This window comes from Marmota monax, unplaced genomic scaffold (genome assembly GCF_021218885.2).
Source record: "Marmota monax isolate L192 unplaced genomic scaffold, Marmota_monax_Labrador192_F-V1.1 WCK01_AAM20220418_F8-fsc00547, whole genome shotgun sequence".
In the NCBI taxonomy this organism is placed as follows: domain Eukaryota; kingdom Metazoa; phylum Chordata; class Mammalia; order Rodentia; family Sciuridae; genus Marmota; species Marmota monax.
In genome coordinates this window covers 141506-168294 of record NW_026692833.1, presented here as the reverse complement: position 1 = coordinate 168294, position 26789 = coordinate 141506, and positions in this window count along the sequence as shown.

Here is a 26789-nt window from a genome sequence, read left to right as displayed (position 1 = left end):
ACCAGATCATTTAGCTGCTTGTCAGGCACAGAGCTCTGATAATCATTATCAGCTCTGAAGTCTTCGTTGAACATATTTACTGCAGTTTTAGCATCTAATTTTTTTTCTAGGAGAAATTCTACATGGACATCTCATAGCTAGTGTTTCCTTGATTCCTGCCGAGATTCAGTTTCTGGTTCTTGGTGGAAACTTCTGGTTGTAATATTAGCTTCCAGTATCTCAGGAAATTGATTGAAAGTTGTGTCTCTACAGATATCTCTCTCATAAAACTGGGGCTGGGACTTCCTCTTTGGTTTCTCCTATTCAGTGATCTCTGTGGGTGAGTGTAATATCAACATGGTATGCACCATTCCCAAACCTATGGCACTGTAAGTTACATTCTCTGATAGCCTATATCAGGCCAGACTTTGGAGCAAGTTTCCTAGGAAACAAACTGCCATGAGATGAAAAGACTGACAGAGACTGGTCTTATACTATGTGAACCAGTATCAATTATCTCATGTACTCGGTAATGAAGGAAACTCCTGCAACAGGGAGCTGGTAAGGACCTGAATGCTCCCTCTGGAGACAGAAATATTGAGCTTTGAAACTTGTTTGCTTTGAAACTTGGTTCTGGATTGCTGGCTGTGACACCAGTAATGCTTGTGCTGCCTTTGTGTTTCATAGAAATGGTTAAGTATGGCTCATGTGCTGAATGATGGATGATGCAGTATCCATGGGATACCTACTAGTTTTGGTATCACCTGCACTGGCATTAGCAGGGAGTGATACAGAAGCTGAGCATCCCATCCTAAAAATGACCATGAAATAATGGTGATCTCAGCAACTGTGATACCCATGCAGGGAAATGATAAACTCTGTTGCTTGGAAATCACCCATTCCAACACCATGTTTTCCATTAACATGTATTTTACATGGTTTCCTTCATTCCGTCTTGGCCCAGGAAGCATCAAGTTTGAGGAGTAAGAATAATCAATTTCATATATATGAGTAGAACGTAATTTTCTGGAGGAAATAATGCTCCTTTCAGAATTTTATTTGAAGAGGGCACTAAGCCAGTTTTGGTTCTACAATGAATCAAGACCACAGGAGGCATCTTTCCCATGTTGATAGCAGTGGAAGGATTTACATCCATATCTTCTTTAGAAGACAATCCTAGTGGCTTATCTTTGTTCCCGGTGGTAATTACTTGCTTCTCCAATAGAGAAGATAGGCAATCATTTTTTTTTTCTATTGAACCACTCTTTTCTGGGAATTCCCAGGTACAGACTGGACACTTCTTCCCTCTTCCAAAAAATTAAAAATTATTGCCATTGGAAAGGGTGGCCTTGTGGAACTTGCTGCTGACAAGTTATGTATGGAGTCAAGTTATGTATGGAGTAAATAGATTGACCAAGGGAGACATGGAGAGCTTTGCATCCTGCTTATGAAACTCAGAATGGGTGTCTGAAGTGAGTAGGGTGGGAAAGCAGATCTGGGATAAGGGCTGAAGAAAGAGAGACAACATAATAGTTGTCTCCCCTATTGATTCCCTAGAACTGGTTGTGACAGAGGGCACCCAATGCTATTTAATGTTCTGAATTTTGGAAAAAGAATGGGAAATGCTAGAGTTCTCAGGGCTGGTGTCCATTTTCCATGGAAGCTTTTGTGTGAGAAGGTGCCAAGAGGTGAGGTGCCTTGAATTGATGAAAATGTTGAGAGCTTCTAGGGCAAATTTAAGGATGATAGGATGTGGGGACTGACACAATGAGGTGGTGAAAGGTAGATGGAATTCTCTCCATTAGAGTAGACTGCAGAATACAGTGGCTGAGCCAAAACTGAAGAACTGCTTAGGTACCAAGTCCTTGAACCTGTTCTGCGAACATTATTTGGTAGGCTTAAGAAAGCATGGGTGGTTGGAGTGACCTCCTCTGTGTAAGGATTGATCCAAGACAGCTGTGGATTACTAGTAGTACTGAGGCTAAGAGGAATACATTTGCCACTCTCAGGCCTGTTTAAGCTTTGAATTTCCTCTGCAACCACTGGATCTTTCTGTATTTCAGGTAATTATATATATATATATATATATATATATATATATATATATATATATATATATATATATATATATTTACCTGAAATACCATATATATATATATACACACACATATACATACACATATCATTGAGGCCATCTAGAGGATTTTTAGAGGTGGTGGAAGACTCCATTGTCTCAGGAGTATTTGATTTGAACTGTGTGTCTGGATTACTTTAACAAGAAATATTTTTTAAAAACTGGAATGTTTGTGGTAATTTCCAGATGCTCCTCTGAGCCCAGTCCAGAATACATGATGTTTCCTGAAACCCAGAGTCCATCCTAGTTCATGCCAGCATGGTTCATTCTCAGCAATTCCAGGTCAAGAATTTTATGGGCTTTGCATCTATCTTTGCAGAAAAAGAACATAAGAGAAACTAACAACTAGTTCAACATGATATAAGCCTAACTGAACAGAAATAGACGAAGATGAACTAAAAAGAAAATATCCACATGGCCTCTTTCTCCCCCTATCCAAGCTTTAATGGCAGTGTCATGCCTGTTTTCTTCACAGTTTTTGGAATTTGAATTCTACAATCTCACAGACATTTATACTTTTAGACTGAAGGGTTATTAAGTCATTTACTAACTCTGGAAATGTCACCTTCTTTGCAAAAGTCCTTTGCTGGAAGTGGAAAGACAAGTCTAATAATTCTCAGCATCAGCCTCAAAGACATATAGGGTATACCCAAAGTCTTTTAATACTGAAGTGGGATGTTCAGTTTGTTTTTCCTGGGTGAAGAAAGGCACTGTTTAATTGAACAGGAATTGATTTTTGGAGGACAGAAACCAAAAAACAATGTTTGCCCCATTTCTAAATCAATAAAGAGGCCTGGAGTAAAATTGTGGTGTATCTTTTGAATTTGTCTTCCAAGTACCTGAAGAGGCAGTAGCATGTTTCATATTTTCCTGGAAATATAAGCCCTGGAAGCCATAAATTTACCAATCTGGGAGTACTAAGGCAAAATGTATATTATGAAAGAAAAGGTACACGTGTCTTGCCAATAAATAGGGGAAAGTACAGTGGAGCAGCGAATCTAAATAAGAGTACTTCCAAGAGATGGGGACCCACGTCTTGTACCAGAGTCTTTCTAATTAAGCCTACTTATTAATCCCTTAATAAGCTCCTTAATGTGATGCAAATAAATGTGTAATTGATTACCAATCATTAGTACTAAGGTATCACATCAACTGAAACCATCAATCTCCTATAACATTATGGTCAAGAGGTTCTTTCCCCTCAGTTTCAGTATGTTTTTTAAATGAACACTATACACATTTTTCTCTGTTTAAAAGGACATACCCATATCATGAAAAAATTCCTCACTTAATCTACATATTATAAATCTTTTCAGAATCTAAAATGTACATGTAAGAACTGCCATTATGAAGCACCTCTGTTTTAACCTATATTAAAACCAAATGATGATTCAAGTAAAAAAGGAAGGCCATCATTTACTGTAGCACTGTTCACAACTTTGGAAAAAAAAATTAACCTTAGTTTTAATCAAATGACAAATGTATTTTAAAAGTGTGATACATTCATATTGTATAGATTCAGCTTAATCTAACTGTATCCTTCTTGAGTTTTATCTGCTGTAATTGCCCCTGTGTAACACCAAGTTGGTTTCTCCTACATAGATTCCCAGTATACCATAAATAGACAAAACCACAAAGTAGATGTAAACTTATACCTAGGCCTTGACATCAGAATATGCCTGACTTTTGTGCATTTCTGGATTTGCCTGCCTCTTCTGTGGTCTTTCACCACCTTAGAACCACACTGGATTCAAGAAACTACACAGTGAACTATCATTTAATCTCCCAAAAGAATTATATCCTGTCATGTGAAGAAACATAGATAAACCTATAGAACATCATGTTAGATTAAATAACCCAGTTACAGAAAAATGAACATGGCAAGGTGTCACTAATTTATGGAACCCAGAAAGTATTCTTTAAAATGTACTAAGTAGGGCTGGGCAGAGTGGTGCATGCCTACAGGGGCTTGGGAGGCAGAGGCAGGAGGATGAAAGTTCAAAGCCAGCCTCAACAATTTAGTGAGGCACTAAATAACTCAGTGAGATCCTGTCTCTAATATTATAAAATAGGGCTAGGGATGTGGCTCAAGGTCAAGTGCCTCTGAGTTCAATACCTGGTACTAATCCCCACCTCCACCCCCACCCCCCAAAAAGTACAAAGTAGTTACCAGAGGCTAGCGAGGGGAAAGAGAAATAGATGGAGATTGAGTCATCAACAGGCTGAGTCATGCACAGAATAACAAGTTTTTAGACTGCAGAGGTATATAACTATACTAAATAACACTGTATACTTCCAAATAATTAGTTAAATCTTAAATGTCTTCATCACCATGAACTGATAAATTATTGAAGTGATGAATATACTTCCTAGCTTGTTTTTATCACTGTACAATATATACAAGTGTTGAAACATCCAAAAGTTCCCCAAGAATATGTGCAAATTTGTGTGTCAATTAACAATAATATAAAACTTTAAAAACAGACAAATCATATTACATGAACTCTGCACAGTGAAGAAAACAAATATAAAGTGCTAGCCTGCAAAATGTGAAAATATATTCACAAGTCATTCATCTCATCTTTTGAATTAAAAACAAAACATATCATAAATCAACATAAAGACAAGAAATAAAAAACTTGATTTGAAAGCAGATATAATTCCTAAACAGACATTTCTCAATAGAAGACAGAAACACAATGGCAAGTAGGTAGAAAATAAAAGAACAAGGCACTTCACTTCAATAATAATCCTATTAAGAAAACAAAAAACAAATTGTAAAAACTCTGGTGAAAATGTGAAGAAAAGGAACACTACACGCTACTGATATTAGAGTAAATAAATATAGCCATAATGAAAAAAAAATAGGGAGGCCCCTCAAAAGAATTAAAAATACAACTACCATTGATACACCAAAAATATAACCAATATATATCCAAAAAAATAACCAAGGTGGAAAGATATATGTTTTATCATATATATATATATATATATATATATATATATATATATATATATACACATATATATATATATATATATATATATATATATATATATATAGTAACAATACACAGGAAATAAAATCCACCTAAGCCTAAGTGACCATCATTGAGTGACCATGTGAAGCAAATATGAGAAATATAAATAAATATTATTCAGTCTTAAAAAATGAATAAAACCTGTCTTTGAGGTAATGTAGCTTAACACAGAGCCTAATATGTAAGTGAAATAAGTGAAGTGTAGAAAGGCACTGAAAGATGATTATTCTTTATGGAATCTATACAATCCTTATAGCAGCTACGAGTATAATATTGGTTACTAGGAACTAAAAACCATGGAGGTAAAAGAGTAAGTGGGAGATATTGGTCAAATGTTACAAAGTTTAGTCACAGAAAATTAATAAAGTCTGGAAATCTGTGACGGCTAGGAAAGTATGGATGCTCTTTTAATTGTGAGAGGAATACGTCCCAAAAAAACCACTGTGATTGGAAATATAATAATTCAAAAATTCATTTAATCCACATATCCTACAGGTTAGAAATACAGAACTGTATCTCTAACTCTAGCAACAGAAAAGTGAAAATGTTGGCTATAGTCTCTACTCGGTGTATATCACTTTTGCACATTGTTACAGTAAAAAAAAAAATCATACATGCAATCATCATCAGTTAGCAACTATCATTTGAAAACTGCTAACAGTAAATATTAAATGATTTCACCATAAAATGGATACCACAGACTAGCCCTTTATATTTGTTTCCTTCACTGTGCAAATGTTTATATGGTAAAATATATCAACAAGCTTAATTCAACAATTTTACAATATACAAATTTCAAAACATCACATTGTAAAATAAAATTTTTTATTTTTTTTTTACTTAAAATCATAAATATTACAATGATCTGAAACTTGGACACTAAAGTTACATAAACACGAATAAATAACTGAAAAACAACTTACCATATGTTAGGAGATAATAAAAATCATATATTGATAATCAGTATATGTTCATATAATATAAAGAGTCTGAAAAACTCAACAACCACACAACCGAATTCAAAAATGGGTAAAGGACATAAAGATGTACTCCTTCAGAGCTATGTAAATGACTGTCAAGGAAGATTAAAAAAATGTTCAAAAAATCACTAAGCACAAGAAGAAACAAACCAAAACCACAGTGAGGAAAACAGTGGTGAAGAATAAGCCAAATCCTGCCTCTAGTAGAGATCAGAGGATTATTAAACTGACCAAGTCAAGCAGGATTCTCCAGTCCCAACCATCACTACAGAACTGTTTTCAATCACAGAATCCACTCTGGACACCAAATTCTCCATGAGGGCTCACTGGCTGCCACAATTTGTTGTCACCTCCCACTGACTCAGGGTATCAACAACTAGAGAAAAAGCAAATGTTTCTACTTAAGAAGTGACAAGGGCAATAAGACCTTCAGGAAACTAGGAGGAAATCCACCTGTAAAGAAGGACTAGATTTTAATTCACATAGGAACTGTAAGGTTTCTGCTATCCTTTAAATCAGTCACCTGTTGTAGACACCTATTTCCACATACACTGTAGACCCACAAAGCCTAACCTTTGAGCCTAAAATAAACTAATAAGCTTTTTTTCTATTTTGTGGCAAACAAACCCCAAGTAATAAGCAAAACTCCAAGCATAGCCCATTCATGATTGTGTATTGTACACTAGCAAAATGAAGAGAATACACACACACACACACACACACACCAAAGAGAGAGAGAAATATTAATTCACATCTGTAAGATGATCACTTTCCAAAATTAAAAAAAAAAACACATAAAAATACAAAAATCGGAAAGGAAATGGAGAAAATTTTACATGTGTGTACTGTGAATATATATATTCATATATATATGAATGAGATGGAGCAGCTGCTAAGTACAAGGCATCAATGTTGCTGAAACAGTTAAAAATAGGTTTCTTCAACTATGAATATATATCCAGTCTATGAAAACAATCAGCTGAAAACTAGCCAGTGGGAGTCAAAATCTGCTGGTCTATGAGTTTTTATAATGTTTCCAGGCGAAACAATCAAAAGGTATTGGTATATAAAATTGACAGTTTGTTGTTTTTTGACAGGGGGCAGGTCCAGCTGTACACAAATCTGGGAGGGTAGAGAACTTGGCAGGAAGTGCTATGGCTTGGTCCAGAGCAAACTTTTGTGCCTACAGCAGCATTTCTTCCTGAAACAGATCCCCATGGGCATATCTATGACACCCAAACCCAGAGGCATTCCAAAGACCTGCCTCCCAGATATAGTTTCCCTTCACGTATTTTTTCTTCATTAGCTGAGTTCCAAAGACTGAATTTGGAACCAGGAAAAGAGACCTGGTATAGATAAATTATAGAGCACAGTTCTTTGGAAATTGGTGGACTGAGGTACACTGTGAAATTTCCAGGTTACTTAGCAATCCAGAACTAGAAGGGATTAGGACTGGACTGATAGGCTTATGATTCTATCCAATGTTTTGAAATATCAAGTGATATATTTGTACAATAGTTAAATATAAAGGACCCCAAGTAAGCAGGTTACTGATTCTATCCACAGAGACATTCAAATGACATATCATATAGGATTGAATATTGACCTGATCCCCTTACCTACAAGTAATCCCAAACCTACAAGTCCCTGAAAGAAATCTCTCCAACTTAACTTACTTCAACAGGAAGAATTTTTTTTTGTTCATTTTGATGTTAGGTTTTATTTTTTCTTGTACTTTTTTCAGTGTTTTGATTCCTCCAATATTTTCTACTATAATTTTTATAAAATTTCACATATTTTTAAATTTGTGACTTGAATTTACTATGCAGTCTTTATCTTCTTTCTGATTTTTGTATTTCCTCCTTCTAGGCATAGAAGGAACGTATCCATTATAGAAATGATATATTTGAAGAATGCAACATCAACGACATACTGAATGGAGACAAACTGAAAGCATTTTCTGTAAAATATGAAACAAGGCAAGGACAGCAACTCTCACCACTCTTCAATAGAGTACTTGAAGTTTTAGTCTAAAGAAAGAAGTAATATGAATATAAATAGCAAAGGTGAAATTAAAAATTATTCCTCATTTCAGATGATAGACTTTTATACTTCAAGACCTGAAAAGCTGCACTAAAAGACTTATAGAGCTGATAAACAAATTTAGTGAATAGGATACAAGATCAATATACAAAAACCCATAGCCTTTCTATTTTTTTTTATATTTTCCAAAGTGTTTTATTTGTTCTTTTTTACTTATAGAGTAGTTGACAGTAGAGTCAATTTATATCTTAGAACTATGATCCCAATCTTGTGTGTGTGTATGTGTGTGTGTATGAAAGTTATGCACTAATAAAAAATCCTAGTAATAAACTTAACCAAATAAGATAAAGTTATCTACAATGAAAACTGTAAAACAAATTGAAGAAAACATTAGAAGATGGAAAGACCAAGGATAAGCATAATTTTTTTTTTTTGGTACAATGGCCCTATTATCAAAAGTAATCTACATATTCAATGTAACCTTCCTCAAAATAGCAATGACATTCTTCCCAGAAATAGAAAAAAAACTTAGAATTAAAGTGATAGCATGAAAGATACACACTAGCCAAAAAAGTTCTGAGCAAAATAGTGAAAATTTAGAGGCATCAGAAAATTTAGAGGCTTCTTAAATTGTCCTACAGAGCTATAGTAATAAAAACATCATGGCACTAGCCTAAAAAAATACACATTAACTAAAGGAATAGAAAGAAAATACAAAGACAAAAACCACACATCTGAAATCATCATACTGTTTTTTTAAGAACATTTACTTTTTGACAAAGGTCCAAAAAAGAAATACATGGAGGAAAAGAACTGATTTAACAAATGGTCCTGAGAAAACTGTATGTATATATACAAAAGTGAAACTATGTTAATGTTTATCATGTTATATAGAAGTTAATTAAAAATGGTCAATGACAGTCAAAATATGAAACTGAAAGTTCTGAAGACAACAAGTAAGACACTTATTGTTTGATTTGAAAGTTAAGTCATGCTGACCTCATTCTGCTCACACATCTCATCCTGCGCAAGCAGTTGGCACCTCTTCCTATAAAAGCCCAATTGCATAGAAGCTGACCATCTCCACCATCAGTCTCTTGTTCCCTAACCACAATGTCTTTAAACTATGAAGCTGGTGCTAGCTTATTTCCTAAGTGGGTATGGAAGATGCCAATTCTGAGAACTTGATGACACTTTATGAAATGTGTCTTGTAATTGTGCTTGCCTTTCCTGCCCCACTCCTTTGTGGTTTTTCTGTTCAAAAGGCCCCTTGACCTGCATTCAGTGTTTTGGGCTACAGAACTGTCTGCTTTCTGCTTCCTTGGCCCAGGCCAGATAAACCCTTTGTCTTTACTTCAAAAAGACCTGGAGTTTTATTTGGATTTTGGAGTAGTTCTTAACAGTGTAGGCAAAGGATTCCTATATAGGACTAATAGCTTATAAAATAAGAGCAAGAATAAATAATAGAACAGCATCAGACTATACAGCTTCTTCATAGCAATGGAAAAACAGAATGAAGAGATTTTTCTTACTGAATTTTTCTTACTGAAAGAGATAAATCATTGCCAGCAATTCCTTCTATAAAAAAATATTAGTGCCAAAATAATATTTTAAAAGTATGCAACAGGAAAACCACAGATATCCCATTCAATAAACTGGCAAAAGAAATGAGCAGACAACTCTCAAATGAAGAATTACAAATTGCTAATAATTATATAAAAACTGTTTATATAGAAGTGGGGCAGGAAAGGCAAGCACAATTACAAGACACATTTCATAAAGTGTCATCAAGTTCTCAGAATTGGCATCTTCCATACCCACCCAGACATATTTGGCCATCAGGGAAATGATTTTTAAAAGAATTTATTTAGATTCAATCTCACCCCAGTCTGAATGGCAATCAATATATAAATGACATTAAATGCTAGTGACAATGCAGGAGAAATTAATACTTATACATGTTGTTGGAAATTTAAAATCATATAGTTACTATGGAAATTGCTACCCTCTGATCCAGCTATACCATTCTGCAGTATTTATCCGAAAGACTTCAGAGTCAGTGTATTTTAGTGATATATGCAAATTCATGTTTACTGCAGTATATTTTCCGATTGCCAAATTATAGAATCATTATTGGTGTCCTTCATTATATAAACTGATAAAGAAAAATGGCTTATACACATGATTATTTTTATGCACTAACCTTAGAGGAGGCTCTAAATCACATGAAGACCTCAACACATTTTTTCTCTGTATTCAGCAACTGAAAGCCAATATGCTTTAGAAACAAGAAGTTTACAGGGGACTGGTAATAATCAAAAGCAAATTGTTCTCTTATACCCACAAACACCCATTTTTGTGCCCTATATCTTGCATTTGTAACCTAGAAAATAGAAGGAATAAACAAAGACAGGTGAATGTGGTTGCCTGGTTTAATCCTGAAGAGAGAGATTCTAATCTGTGGTAGCTCTGCTCCCTTCCCCAAAATAGTGAGAAAGACATGCCTAAGTGGATCCATAAGGGTTTTGGACCATGTAAGTTGCATACTTAGGAAATATGGATTCCTTTCTTTCATACGCAGTCTTTTAAATCTAGGGAAAAGGGTAAGGCCAAAAATTATTCTTAGAGTTTTAATGAACTAGTCTCAGAAAAGAATCACTGGCTTAGCCATTGCCTTAAAGCAATCATACAGCAGAGAATCAAGGAGAAGTCTAAGGGGATATGATCAAGCAGTGGAAATAATTACTTTTCACTGGGGGCCCCTAGGTATTTAATATTTCTTGACCCTAAAGGTGAATAATTTTCCAGTCTTTTTTAACTACAGCTTAAGAAACTGTACCCAAAGCTACAGGTAGTAAAATGGGCAATTCAACCAGACATGACTAACCAGCCAATTTCTGAACTAAATGTTCCATTTTAAAATCTCTATTTTCAGAGACCATATCCCTGAAAATATTTGGAAGATTGAGTCCTCCCACTTAAATACATGGTATGCAGATATAATTTAAGTCCTAGTGACTAGTTCCACAAGGAATTTTGAATCCAGTTTCTCTCCTACGAAGTAGACTTCTGCTCCATATTTAAGTCTCACAAACTTCCCATCAATCCCATTCTTCCTCTACTCTTAAAGTGGCCTCCCGTGTTGGCAGTGCTCTCTCCATCTGGGATCACACCTGAAACAAGGTGGAAATGGGGAATGTCTTTTTTTTTTTTATTTTTTAACACTGTGATTCAGGTTTTTGGAATTCCAGGCATAATTATGAGTGTTTGGCTTGGGAGAATTTAGGATTTCATGTGTCAGAAAGAGTTCAGGATAACTCTTATAAACCAATAAAGCTTTTCATTCCATTAAAAACCTTAGTTCTTTCAATGTAGAAGTGTCTTCCAAGTTTTTATTGTTGTTGTTTTGTTTTGTTTTTTCCCAAAATACATCCTGCTGCCCACATACTAAAATTACAAGGGCAAAAATAACTCCCAAAGTTGTGACTTCCAGAAGATCTTGGATTCAGTCCTGCTCTGCTGCTGGTACCTGAAGTGACAAGTCTTCCCTACATGACTCTTCTACTTTATGTTGAACAATAAATTTAACTTATAGACTTTAATTTATTAGGACTTCTTCATTTATACAAAACAAGCAGAACTTACCATCTAAAGACTCAGTTTGCCAGAAATCACTATAAATCATTGCCTATTGACTTTAGACCACAAGTTACTTTTCTTTTTTTTCTCTATCAGAATCTTCCTCCAAGCAGCTTTAACACTAACCTAGTTTCCAGCAAATAATCAGAGTACTGGCTGGTGAGGAACACTCTAAAACACAACCAAGCAAAAACACTCCAGTTACTGATATCTTCATCAAACAATTTTTCAACAAAAAGTCAGACATCTCTTTTTGAGGAACACCATGAAGGCAACCACCAAGATGTTTGAAAAGTTCTGGAAGCCTGCAGAGAAAGCATGCTTAGTTGACCCAGGAAACAGAGGCCATTTGTTCTCCCCACCACACGCAGAAACTACTTCATCAGGAAGCAAGGAACCAGATTTAAAAAAAGGCTTTTCTTGCCCAAAATAGTGCTTACCAATTAGTCTCCAGCTCTCAAAATGAGCAGGTGACCTAGATTTTTTTAAAAAGTCCTTCAGGCCTCAAACTGGTGGGGAAGTTGTAAAATAATGCCTCATGCCACATCTGGTAAAATCATTAGGATGAGACTGAAAAAAAATCCTGGGAGTGTGTCAGGGCTTCTAATGTGGGAAATTAATAAATGTGAATCCATCCATTCAGGTCAAAAAATCAAAATATCTAATTGTCTCTATAAATTATTTTATGAATTATTCTTCTGGTTACTTAAGATCACATCAGTTTCATTACTCCTGCACTCACAACTCTGCATATGTTGCTTTCTTTTTTCTTTTACTTTTATAGAATGCCAAACTGCTAAGAAATAATGCTGATGTGGTTCAAAGAAAAAATATAAATAAGAGAGAACAACGGAGGAGTTGCCAAGCTGTGGCACTAGCAGGCATGAGTTAAGGACACAATCTCAGTAATATCAAGTGCAAAGAATCCAATTCTCCCAGCATCAATATGTGGCAAGCAGCCCTTAACTGTGTGAGGCTACATTCTTTCCCACTTCTCAGACACACAGTCCCCATCTTGACTATAGTGACTCCACTTACTTTTCAGGTGTTGAGTTGTACTTATTCTGAAAGGGGTGCAGAGAATAGCTTATATAGCTTTGCAGTTCAATATACTGAAGAAGACTTTCTACTTAACCAAAGTATTATCCACAGGCAATAGAACAACTCTGAGAACAATGCAACTACAGCCATGAGCCTGTAGTCAGAGCACCAAAAACTCACTGGTTCTTATTCATACATGGATCCAGCAATCTGTGCACAGCACAGAAATGCATGTGGGGATACAGAACAGTCTTGGAATAAAGCAGGAGAAAATATGAGTGCCATCTCCTGTCCTCTTCTTAATGAAACTGTGCCTCAAAATATATGAGCACCAACAATTTCAACCCCCGAATGAACGAAAAATTGAGGAACATGCTTTTTCCAAATAATTAAATGTCCTCAATACATGTAATTGTACTGCAACCAGAATCCAAAAACAGACACTGAATTCAGACTGCATATCCACCATTCCTAGAGCCACAAGTGTCATATGGGTAGAAGTACTGAAACCCATCTCTCCTGGTCATTCATCACACGTTTTGGGATAAGTTATTCCATATGTTTTACTTCCTTAGCAAAAATAATCCTATTTCTTCCTTAATCTCTTTAATCTCCTTGGAGGAGTAACAACAGAGACAAGAAGGAAGGAAAAAAAGCAAAGGAAGGAAGGAACCTCCTCTGCAAATAGCACTGGATTTGTAAAGCACTAGTTTCAAGTCCTCCCTCTTTGGGTATTAATTTCTTCCTGTATTTAAACACTAATTCACACCAGCTTCTCTTTTTTTCTGACTTCTCTCCTAAGTGCTATGCTTTTAGATGCCTGTGATGCACCCAAGAACTGGTAATTACTTTTACAGGGTGAGTGGGAGGGATCATTCACAGCAAATCTAGTATTGCATAAGAATATTTTGGGGGAAGTAATCATTTAAGAGAGAATGTGCCCGATCTCAAGAGGGAGGTAATAGAATGGTTGATGGCTCTTAAAACATGGTGAAAAGAAACCCTGGGAAAGTATGCAGGAATTATAATTAGTCTGAGCTGGAATTTTAGGCTCCCATCATCTTGTTATCTCAATAATGTAGGAATTTCATCTAAATTATAAGTTCCTGTATGTACTAAAAATGTATTCGTGGAGTGACTGGCATACAAGAAAGAATCCAGAAGTTGAGGCACTCTCCTTTGGTGAATACTCTAACGAAAATACCTGCATTCACCAATTCCACACACTACATCTGACACAGATCCTGCCCTCCTCCCCTGGACACTATTCTCTCTTTTACATTCTGCAATCCTGACATCCCATAACTTAAGTTTGTTTTAGGCTACGGACACCCAGGCAAAAACTATAAAGGAACAGTGGGGAGGCAACCTTAATTACTGAACACAATTAACCCGATGGTGGACCAAACGAGTGGGTAACTCTTACTGTCATAGTTTTTGATAGTAGCTATTTTGAAGTTCATGAGATCCACCTTTTCCGCAAGCTGAGGAAAAACCCAGTTTTCAGTGAGGATTTGTGAGGAGGCGGCCACTGCAAGCCAAACTTGGGAAAGCTCCATGGGCCCATCACGCAGATGTGCGCAAGGAAGAACACTGCACGCACACGCCCACGTATTAGCGGCACGCACACGCACACGCACTCGCAGTAGGTTGGTAGTGTCATGGCCCGTGGTTTTTTAGGGCGGGTCTGACCAAAACCCAGGAGACTTTACCTGTCAGACTCTGAAAGGCTAACTAGTGCCCAGTACAGTCTCTTAGGTTTGATAGCTATTAGGCAATTCAATTAATAGTAACTTGAACTAGGGATTGAACTTCGTGCCTCTTAAGTACAGGCTCTGCTACTTGTCAGTGGGGAAAGGTATCTCCAAAGATACCTTTTTGTTTCTGAGAAGGAAGGGGAAAACCCACCCAGAACTAGTAGGTGTTCTTGGCATAAGGGACTGAAAAATGATTCCATCATGTGCCACAGGCTAAAAAGAATATTTGGGGGGAAGTATACATTTAAGTGAGAATGTGCACAATCACAAGAGGGACGCAATAGAATGGTTGTTGGCCGTTTCAACACGGTAAGAAGAGGGCTTGAGAAAGTATGTAAGAATTATATCAGTCTGTGAGCTGGTCAATCTCTGGAAATTCAGGCTCCCATCATCTTGTTATTTCATCAACACTGTAGAAATTTCCTCTGAATTATAAGTTCCTGGATGTACTAAGAATGTATTTACTTAAACTGTTCATTAGGTATTAGTTGACCTGCACATGAAGGTTTTCAGATTTTACGGGAAAAAAAGGAGTAAGAGTTCTGGAAGATTGACGCTGGCTTGTGGAGTAACTAGCTTGGAAAGATATGCAGAAATTTAAATTAATGTATTCCCTTTACCCATTTTTATATGTTCTTTCTACCTATTTCTTATTTCTTCCTTATTACCCCAGACTTGTTTTTCTTAAGTTTGTTTGTTTATTTATTTATTTATTCATTTATTGGTTTGTTCTAATTAGTTATACATGACAGTAGAATGCATTTTGACATAGCTTAAATAAACAAAATAGAACTTCTCATTCTTCTGGTTGTACATGATATAGTTACACAGGTCATGTAATGCTATATGCATGTAGGGTTATAATGTCTGATTAATTATGCTATCCTTTCTACTCCTGGTACCCTCCCCTCTCCCTTTACTTTCCTCTGCCTAATCCATAGTACTTCTATTCTTCCCTAGCTGCTCTCCCACCCCATTGTGATTTAACATCCTTATATCAGATAAGACATTCAGACTTTGGTTCTTTGAAATTGGAATATTTCACTTAGCATGATTTTTTTTTTCTGTTTTCATCCATTTACAGACAAATGCCATAATTTCATTCTTCTTTAAGGCTGAGTAATAGTCCATTGTGTTTATATACCACAGTTTCATTATCCATTCATCAGTTGAAGGGTGCTTTGGTTCAGACCATAGTTTTTACGTTATGAATTGTGCTGCTGTAGAGTTTGATGTGATTGAGTCACTGTAGTCGCTAAATTAAGTCTTTTGGTATAAACCCAAGAAGGGATATCTGGGTAAACTGTTTTTTCCATTCCAGATTTTCTGAGGAATCTCCATACTGCTTTCTATAGTAGTTGTATGCATCTGCAGCGCCACCGCCCCAACAGTGTATGACTGTACCTTTTTTCCACATCCTTGCCAACATTTCTTGTTCCTTGAATTCTTATGGGTTGCAGAGGAGGAACAGTCATCTTCTATGACTTCTTCAGGCTGACACAGGGCAATGTCTCTGCTTAGATAAGGGTTGAAAGTTTTATCCTGACTTATTTAAAGGCTTTTGGTTTTACTCAGTGTACTGTGTTTTATATATTAGGATACATCATTCTGTTGTGAATACAATCTTCTTGAATTTCTTCTGGGCAAAAGAAATGAATGGCATAGAGCAAAGTTCATGGAACTCCATGGTCTAACCTTGACACAGATACACGGGTCACACTAGGAGATAGAATCTGACAGGACTGTGGCAGACTAGATAAATAATAGGGGTTAAAAAAAGCACCCATACTGAGAAAGGGAAGACAGTATATAATAGTAAGAGTATTTTCAAGGAATAAAAAATTTGTTTTAATTAGGCAGCCAACTCCTCATTCTTCAGCTGTACATTGAGTAACCAGCTTCTTGTGTGGCCAGTGCAGGCCTTTGGGATTGTTGTCTCCTTTGCAGCATCAGGCACAGGAATCTCTCTGGATTAAGGACTTCTCTCCTTCATCCTCAGTTGCACCAGCAGATTTGGCTCAGGAATGGTTGATCTAGGTGTCTATTTCTGTTTCTTTGAGAGCCGAAGTTGTGGTTGATTACAGTGTCGAGCCACTTCTATTGGTTTTAAGGCTCTCTTTTGTCTTTTATCTGTGTTTGATCCTTAGGTTGATAGAGGTGAATAGTTATGCCCAAGGATATGGGCATTTTATCTGGGATCCACTTATGTGTTTTATGAGATCCTGGGCCCTGATCCTTTTAGCTAGTTATGTAAATTTAAGCCTGTGAATTCTCCTGTGTTTCCCCTTAAGCTAACCAATGGGGATGATCGCTGAGGCAGTAAAATGGTAAAAATTCTTGCAAGAGGCAAATATCTCACTTTATATTTTTTATTAGTTGCTCAAGACAATACAATGATCTTGACATATCCTACATTTTATTCAAATAGGGTATGAATTCTAATTTTTCCACATGTACAAATTGCAGGATGACATTGGTTTTACATTCATGTGTATACATACATCAATCCTAGTGTCAGTTGTATTCTGCTACCCTCCCTATGCCCCCTCCCCTCCCTTCCCATCACCTCTATCTACCCATTCTACTGTGACACTTATCTCTCTCTCTTTTTTCTTCCCTTCCCCCTCACAGCATTGTATATGCATTTTGTATTACCATGAGGATCTCCTTCCATCTTCCATGCAATTCCCCTTCTCCTTCCAATTCCCTCCCACCTCTCTTCCTTGTTTCATGGTAATCTTCTTCTCATGCTCTTCCTCCCTACTCTTTTTTGAGTCAACTCCCTTATATCAGAGAAGACATTCAGTATTTATTTTTTAGAGATTGGCTAACTTCGCTTAGCATAATCTGCTCTAATGCCATCCATTTCCCTGCAAATGCCAAGATTTGTTATTTTTTAGTGCTGAGTAATATTCTGTTGTGTATAAAGGCCACATGTTTTTTTAATCCATTCATCTATGGAAGGGCATCTAGATTGGTTCCACAGTCTAGATATTGTGAATTGTGCTGCTATGAACATTGATGTGGCTGTGTCTCTGTTGTATGCTCTTTTTAGGTCTTTTGGGTGTAGTCCAAGAAGGGGAATAGCTGGGTCAAATGGTGGTTCCATTCCCAGCTTTCCAAGGAATCTCCATACTGCCTTTCAAATTGGCTGCACCAATTTGCAGTCCCACCAGCAATGTACAAGTGTACCCTTTCCCCCACATCCTCGCCAGCACTTGTTATTGTTTGACTTTATAATGTCTTCCATTCTTACTGGAGTGAGATGGTATCTTAAAGTGGTTTTAATTTGCATTGCTTTGATTGCTACCATGGTGAGCATTTTTTCATGTAATTGTTGATTAATTGTATATCCTATTCTGTGAAGTGTCTGTTTAGATCCTTGGCCCATTTGTTGATTTGGTTATTTTTGTTGTTTAAACTTTTTGAGTTCTTTGTACTCTGGAAATTAGTGCTCTCTCTGAAGTGTGAGGGGTAAAAATTTGTTCCCAGGATGTTGGCTCCGTATTTACCTCACTTATTATATCTTTTGCTGAGAAAAAAACTTTTTAGTTTGAATACGTCCCATTTTTGATTCTTGATTTTAACTCTTGTGCTATAAGTGTCCTATTAAGTAATTTGGAGCCTGACCCCATGAGATGGAGATTAGGGCCAACTTTTTCTTCTATAAGACACAGAGACTCTGGTTTGATTCCTAGCTCTTTGATACATATTGAGTTAACTTTTGTGCATGGCGAGAGGAGGGGATTCAATTTCATTTTGTTGCATATGGATTTCCAGTTCTCCCAGCACCATTTGTTGAAGATGCTATCCTTTCTCTATTACATGCTTTTGGCACCTTTGTCTAATATAAGGTAGCTGTAATTTTGTGGATTGGTCTCTGTGTCCTCTATTCTGTACCCTTGGTCTACCCAACTGTTTTGGTACAGTACCATGCTGTTTTTGTTACTATTGCTCTGCAGTATTGTTTAAAATCTGATATTGCTATACCACCCTACTTAGAATTGCTTTAGCTATTCTGTGTCTTTTATTTCTCCAGTGAATTTCATGATTGCTTTTTCTATATCTGCGAGGAAGGCTGTTGGGATTTTGATTAGCATTGCATTAAACCTATAGAGTACTTTTGGTAATATGGCCATTTTAATGATATTAATTCTGCCTATCCATGAACAAGGTATATCTTTCCATCTTCTAAGATCTTCTGTTTCTCTCTTTAGGGTTCTGTAGTTTTCGTTGTAAAGGTCTATCACCTCTTTTGTTAGGTTGATTCCCAAATATTTTATTTCTTTGAGGATATTGTGAATGGGGTGGTTATCCTCATTTCCCTTTCAGAGGGTTTGTCACTGATATACAGGAATGCTTTAGATTTATGAGTGTTGATTTTATATCCTGCCACTTTGCTGAATTTATTTACTAGTTCTAGAAGTTTCTTTTGTTTTTAATTGTTCAATTGCAATTTTTATTTTTTTTATTATTTTTAAAATTTTTAAAATTTTTTATTATTGGTTGTTCAAAAATATTACAAAGCTCTTGACATATCACATTTCATACATCTGATTCAAGTGGGTTATGAACTCCCATTTTTACTCCGTACAGATTGCAGAATCACATCGGTTACACATCCACTGTTTTACATATTGCCATACTAGTGTCTGTTGTATTCTGCTGCCTTTCCTATCCTCTACTATCCCCCCTCCCCTCCCCTCCCCTCCCATCTTCTCTCTCTACCCCATCTACTGTAATTAATTTCTCCCCCTTGTTTTTTTCCCCTTTCCCCTCACTTCCTCTTATATGTAATTTTGTATAACAATGAGGGTCTCCTTCCATTTCCATGCAATTTCCCTTCTCTCTCCCTTTCTCTCCCACCTCTCATCCCTGTTTAATGTTAATCTTCTCATGCTCTTCCTCCCTGCTCTGTTCTTAGTTGTTCTCCTTATATCAAATAAGACATTTGGCATTTGTTTTTTAGGGATTGGCTAGCTTCACTTAGCATAATCTGCTCTCATGCCATCCATTCTCCTGAAAATTCCATGATTTTGTCATTTTTTAGTGCAGAGTAATACTCCATTGTGTATAAATGCCACATTTTTTTATCCATTCATCTATTGAAGGGCATCTAGGTTGGTTCCACAGTCTAGCTGTTGTGAATTTTGCTGCTATGAACATCGATGTAGCAGTATCCCTATAGTACACTCTTTTAAGGTCTTTGGGGAATAGTCCGAGAAGGGGAATAGCTGGGTCAAATGGTGGTTCCATTCCCACCTTTCCAAGGAATCTCCATACTGCTTTCCAAATTGGTCTCACCAATTTGCAGTCCCACCAGCAATGTACAAGTGTATACTTTTCCCCACATCCTCGCCAGCACTTGTTGTTGTTTGACTTCATAATGGCTGCCAATCTTACTGGAGTGAGATGGTATCTTAGGGTGGTTTTGATTTGCATTTCTCTGACTGCTAGGAATGGTGAACATTTTTTCATGTACCTGTTGATTGATTGTATGTCCTCCTCTGAAAAGTGTCTGTTCAGGTCCTTGGCCCATTTGTTGATTGGGTTATTTGTTATCTTATTGTTTAATTTTTTGAGTTTTTTGTATACTCTGGATATTATGGCTCTATCTGAAAAATTTGTTCCCATGATGTAGGCTCCCTATTTACCTCTCTTATTGTTTCTCTTGCTGAGAAAAAAAAACTTTTTAGTTTGAGTAAGTCCCATTTGTTGATTCTAGTTATTAACTCTTGTGCTATCGGTGTCCTATTAAGGAATTTGGAGCCCAACCCCACAATCTGTAGATTGGGCCAACTTTTTCTTCTATCAGTTGCAGAGTCTCTGATTTGATATCAAGCTCTTGGATCCATTTTGAGTTAACTTTTGTGCATGGCGAGAGAAAGGGATTCAGTTTCATTTTGTTGCATATGGATTTCCAGTTCTCCCAGCACCATTTGTTGAAGATGCTATCCTTCCTCCATTGCATGCTTTTAGCACCTTTATCAAATATAAGACAATTGTAATTTTGTGGATTGGTCTCTGTGTCCTCTATTCTGTACCATTGGTCCACCCTCCTGTTTTGGTACCAGTACCCTGCTGTTTTTGTTATTACTGCTCTGTAGTATAGTTTGAAGTCTGGTATCGCTATACCGCCTGATTCACACTTCCTGCTTAGAATTGTTTTTGCTATTCTGGGTCTTTTATTTTTCCATGAATTTCATGATTGATTTATCTATTTCTACAAGAAATGCCACTGGGATTTTGATTGGTATTTCATTAAACCTATAGAGAACTTTTGGTAATATCACCATTTTGATGATATTAGTTCTGCCTATCCATGAACAGGGTATATTTTTCCATCTTCTAAGATCTTCTTCTATTTCTCTCTTTAGGGTTCTGTAGTTTTCATTGTATAAGTCTTTCACCTCTTTGGTTAGGTTGATTCCCAAGTATTTTATTATTATTATTTTTTTTGAGGATATTGTGAATGGGGTGGTTGTCCTCATTTCCATCTCAGAAGTTTTGTCGCTGATATACAGGAATGCTTTTGATTTATGCGTGTTGATTTTATATCCTGCCACTTTGCTGAATTCATTTATTAGCTCTAGTAGTTTCTTTGTATACCCTTTTGGGTCAGCTAGGTATAGAATCATGTCTTCTGTAAATAGTGATAATTAAAATTCCTCTTTTCCTATTTTTATACCTTTAATTTCTTTTGTGTATCTAATTGCTCTGGCCAGTGTTTCGAGAACTATGTTGAACAGAAGTGGTGAGAGAGGGCATCCCTGTCTTGTTCCAGATTTTAGAGGGAATGCCTTCAGTTTTTCTCTGTTCACAATGATGCTAGCCTGAGGCTTAGCATAGATAGCTTTTACAATATTGAGGTATGTTCCTGTTATCCCTAGTTTTTCTAGAGTTTTGAACATAAAGGTATGCTGTACTTTGTCAAATTCTTTTTCTGCATCTATCGAGATGATCATATGGTTCTTATCTTTAAGTCTACTGATGTGGTGAAAAACATTTATTGATTTCCGTATATTGAACCAGCCTTGCATCCCAGGGATGAATCCTACTTGATCATGATGCATGATCTTTTTGATATGTTTCTGTATCCGATTTGCCAGAATTTTATTGAGGATTTTTGCATCTATGTTCATTAGAGATATTGGTCTGTAGTTTTCTTTCTTTGAGGTGTCTTTGTCTGGTTTAGGAATCAGGGTTATGTTGGCCTCTAGAATGAATTTGGAAGTTCTCCCTCTTTTTCTATTTCCTGAAGTAGCTTGAAAAGTATTGGTATTAGTTCTTCTTTAAAGGTTTTGTAAAAGTCTGCTGTATACCCATCTGGTCCTGGGCTTTTCTTAGTTGGTAATCTTTTGATGGCTTCTTCTAGTTCCTCAATTGATATTCATCTGTTTAAGTTGTGTATATCATCCTGACTCAATCTGTGCAGATCATATGACTTAAGAAATTTATCGGTGCCTTGACTATCTCCTATTTTATTGGCGTATTCAGTTTCTTTTGTGATATTGCCTTTTACATCCTGGATGCTAGTAATTTGAATTCCCTCTCTTCTTCTCTTCATTAGCATGGCTAAGGGTCTGTCAATCTTATTTATTTTTTCAAAGAACCAACTTTTATTTTTGTCAATTTTTTCAATTGTTTCTTTTATTTCAATTTCATTAATTTCAGCTCTAATTTTAATTATTTCTTGTCTTCTGCTACATTTGCTGTTGTTTTGCTCTTCTTTTTCAAGGGCTTTGAGATAAAGTGTGAGGTCATTTATTTGTTGGTTTTTCCTTTTTTGAGGAATGAACTCCAAGCAATGAATTTTCCTCTCAGAACTGCTTTCATTGTGTCCCATAGATTCCGATATATTGTGTCTGTGTTTTCATTTATCTTCATGAATTTTTAAATTTCCTCCTTGATGTCTATGTAACCCATTGATCATGCAGTAACATATTGTTCATTCTCCAAGTGATGTAAGGTTTTTCCCTCCTTCTTTTATCGTTGATTTCCAGTTTCATTCCATTATGATTGCATAAGATGCATGGTATTATCTCTACTCCTTTATAATTGCTAAGAGTTGCCCTATGGCATAATATTGGTCTGTTTTTAAAAAAAGAATCCATGTGCTGCTGAGAAAAAAAGTATATTCGCTTGCTGATGGTTGATATATTCTATATATGTCAGTTAAGTCTAGGTTATTAATTGTGTTATTGAGTTCTATAGTTTTTCTATTCAACTTTTATTTGGAAGATCTGTCCAGTGGTGATAGAGGTGTGTGAAGTCACCCAAATTATTGTGTTGTGGTCAATTTGTCCCTTGAACTTGAGGAGAGTTTGTTTTATGAACACAGCAGCACCATTGTTTGGGGCATATAAATTGATGATTGTTATGTCTTGTTGGTGAATGGTTACCTTTAACAGTGTATAGTGTCCTTCTTTATCCCTTTTGATTAATTTAGGCTTGAAGTCGATTTTATTTGATATGAGTATAGCCACCCCTGTTTGCTTCTGAAGTCCATATGCATAGTATGATTTTTCACCTTCAGCCTGTGTATGTCTTTTCCTATCAGATGAGTCTCCTGAAGGCAGCATATTGTTGGATCTGTTTTTTAATCCAGGTTACTAGCCTATGTCACTTAATTGGTGAGTTTAAGCCATTAACATTTAGGGTTACTATTGATATATGGTTTGTACTTCCAGTCATGTTTGTTTATTTATTTAATTATTTTTTATGTTTGGTTGTTTTTTCCCTTTTTGATTAGTTTCCCCCCTCCCCACTTTACTGAGGTACTTCCCACTGTTGGTTTTGGTTGTTGTTTTTCATTTCCTTTTTTTTTTTTTTCCCAAAATGCTTTGTGGTGCTGGTTTTCTGTCTGTGAATTATTTTAATTTTTGTTTATCATGGAAGCTTTTTATTTCATTGTAAAACCTGAAGCTTAGTTTTGCTGGATACAATATTCTTGGTTGGTACCCATTGTCTTTCAGCGTTTGAAAAATGTTGTTCCAGGATCTTCTAGCTTTCAGTGTCTATGATGAAAAATCAGCCGTTAACCTCATTGGCTTACCCCTAAATGTAATCTGCCTCCTTTCTCTTGTAGCTTTTAATATTCTCTCCTTATTCTGTATGTTAGATATCTTCATAATAATATGTCTTGACATTCTTCTGTTGTGGTTTTGTACATTTGGCATCCTGTAGGCTTCTAGGATTTGGACATCTGTTTCATTTTTCATGTCTGGATAGTTTTCTAAAATTATTTCATTTAACAGATTGCTCATTCCTTTGATTTTGACCTCTATACCTTCCTCTATCCCAATGACTCTTAAGTTTGCTTTTTTTTTATGATATCCCATATGTCTTGGATGTTTTGCTCATGATTTTTTACCAACCTTTCTGATTTGACTAGACTCTTTGAGATGATATATTTTGTCTTCGTTGTCTGATGTTCGACTTCTACTTGGTCTAATCTACTGGTGATACTCTCATTTGAGTTTTTAATTTGGTTTATACTTTCCTTCATTTCTGTGATTTCTGTTTGATATTTTATAACCTCTATCTCCCTGTAGAGTTGTTCTTTTGCTTCTTGAGTTTGTGTAATTCATTGTCGAAGTGATCTTTCATTGTTTGCATTTGCTGTCTAATGACCTCTTTAAGATTCTATTCCATCTGAATCAAGTATGCCTTGAGTTCTTTATCTGACCATTTGTCTGATACATCTAGCATCTCATGTAAATTTAAGCTGTCCTGAATTGTTTGTGTTCCTTTTCTTCCGTTTTTCAAGATGTTCATGTTTCTTTCCAGCTCTGTTTGACTGCTATGTTATTATTTTCTCCTATAAATTTATTTTGGTTTTGTATAGCTCTGAGATCTCTCCTTTGTGATGGGAGACAATGTATAGAGCTGTTGGTTTTAATTGTGATTTTAAAGTAAATTCATTAGTTTCATTAAAGGCCTACAGATTCTGATGGTGTATATAGAATTAAGGTTTGGACTTAGGATTTTATGTTAAAGTCGGGAGATGTGATAGTATGGAGGATAATATATCTTAGTTTCTTTGGGGGATTGCTCAAATGCAGGAGGATATTAACAAGAGAATAGACAGGAGTATTTGGGGGTAGCTAAGGACTTAGGAGACTATAGACCACCTTGAAACATTCACCTATTTGTGTTTAGTAAATTACATGTAATAAAAGTGGTCATGCTTGGGAGCAAAGATAGGGAAAAGGTAAGGAAGAAATCCAAGAAAGAGAAAGAGAGAGAAAAAATAGTAAAATAAAATAAAATTAAAATTTTAAAAAAAATGCACTCTTAGAATTCTATTTTCTTCTCTACCAGTAGGTGGAGCTGTGCTTTCCAGACCAAGTCTTTGCCCTTGGGATGTAGGAAACAATCCATGTGAGGTGGCTCCCCCTACCCAACCAGGTATCTCTCCAATCCTGTTCACTTAGATTTGCTCCTGGTCTCTAGTCTCCTCGCTTCTCCTGCCAGCCAGGCCCTCTCCACTGTGGTACCTCTCCACAGTTCAAGCTACACTCTGGGCCTGCAGTTTCCTGGATGCCCTGCTCTCTTGAATGACTGGGCATTCTTTTTGTTTATTATTCACCCAGACCTCACAGCTGTGGAGTGGGGGAGTTGGGAACCGAGCCTATTCTGTTGATTCCCTCCAATAGCCATGCCCCCAAGACAGGTTTCGGTTTTCTCCACTGGTGAGAGGGGGAGTTGGAGGTCAGGTGCCTTTTCTGTTCCCCATGCCTATGATATTCATGCCCACTGAGAGCTGTGGAGAGATTTCATGAGATTTCCCAGTATGGGGGGTGGTGAGGGTCACACACCTGTTCCGTCTAAGAATTTGCTGGGATGGGAGCGGATCTGCTGAAAGCTGACAACTATGACATCAGCTCCCCAAAATGGTGGCCACTGGCTTTCTCACTGTGGTATCTGGTGAGGAGGGCAGATCTGGGCCATTTCTCTCCCCTGTCCCAACCCCCAAACTCAGTCTGGAGCACTGTGGGAGGTGCGGTTGGCAGGACCACACTGGATCTGTAGCCCTGCTTCTCTGCTTTGCTGGCATGTGGACGTGCAGGATCCAGCTGCAAGTCAGGCCACCTATTAGTCAGCCAGAATCTCAGTGCAGGGGTTGGCTCAGATTCACTTGTGATTTAGCCATGGTCGCTGATCCTCAGTTGTTGAAATTCTTCCTCTAGGTTTCACTGCAGCCCAATTTTGCTGAACATTCCTGTCAAGACAGCTTCTGGCCATACTGAACTCACTCATCCCCAGCGCAGTGACGCGGGACACAGGGATGCCACACTTCCATCCACCACCATCTCCAGATATCTCACTTTAAAAAAAAATGTTTCAGTTACAGATGAACACAACATTTATCTATCTATCTATCTATCTATCTATCTATCTATCTATCTATCTATCTATCTATGATGCTAAGGATTAAACTCAGTGCTTCACATATGTTAGGCAAGCATTCTTACAATAAGCTACAACTGCAACCTAAAGTATCTCACTTTTAACAGAGCAATGGGAAATGTGTTTACCAAGGGCAATCCAGACTCCAGACGCAATTTAGCTTCTGTTTGTTTGACAGTTTGGTTAATGTGATTTATTTTTCCTGAGCTCTATGGATGGTAGGAAGTATGTCATTTCCATCAGATTTTAAAGCCTTGTCATCTATTGCATTGCCTCAGCAGAAATTCTGGTCCGTTTTCTGACTGTATTGTTAGAGGCATCACACATCTGGGAATAATGTCTCTCAGGAAACCCTTAATTACCTCTTTTTGTCTTTTTAATTTGGGTTGGAAAGACTTCCATCCCTCCCACATAGGTGCAGATAAAAACTCATATAAGTATTTATTTCCATGATTCAGAGTGATTTCAGTGAAATCCACTTCCATAACCTCAAATGGGGATAATCCACAATGCTGTATTGTGCTAGTTTACTAGATCCCTTGCAAGAATTGTTTTATAAGTAGGTCATGAAATGCTGAAAGATGAGCAAGCAGAGTGCTTGTGGACTAGCAATAAGGTAGTACAATACTAATAAAGTTTCTATAGACATTTTCTCCATGTGGTCATTCATGCTATTGGTGAACCATAATGTGAGCTAGTTGTTCTGGAATATAAACTGAGTTGTCTCATGTGGGCCACCAACCTGTCTTAACCTTGGTTTTTC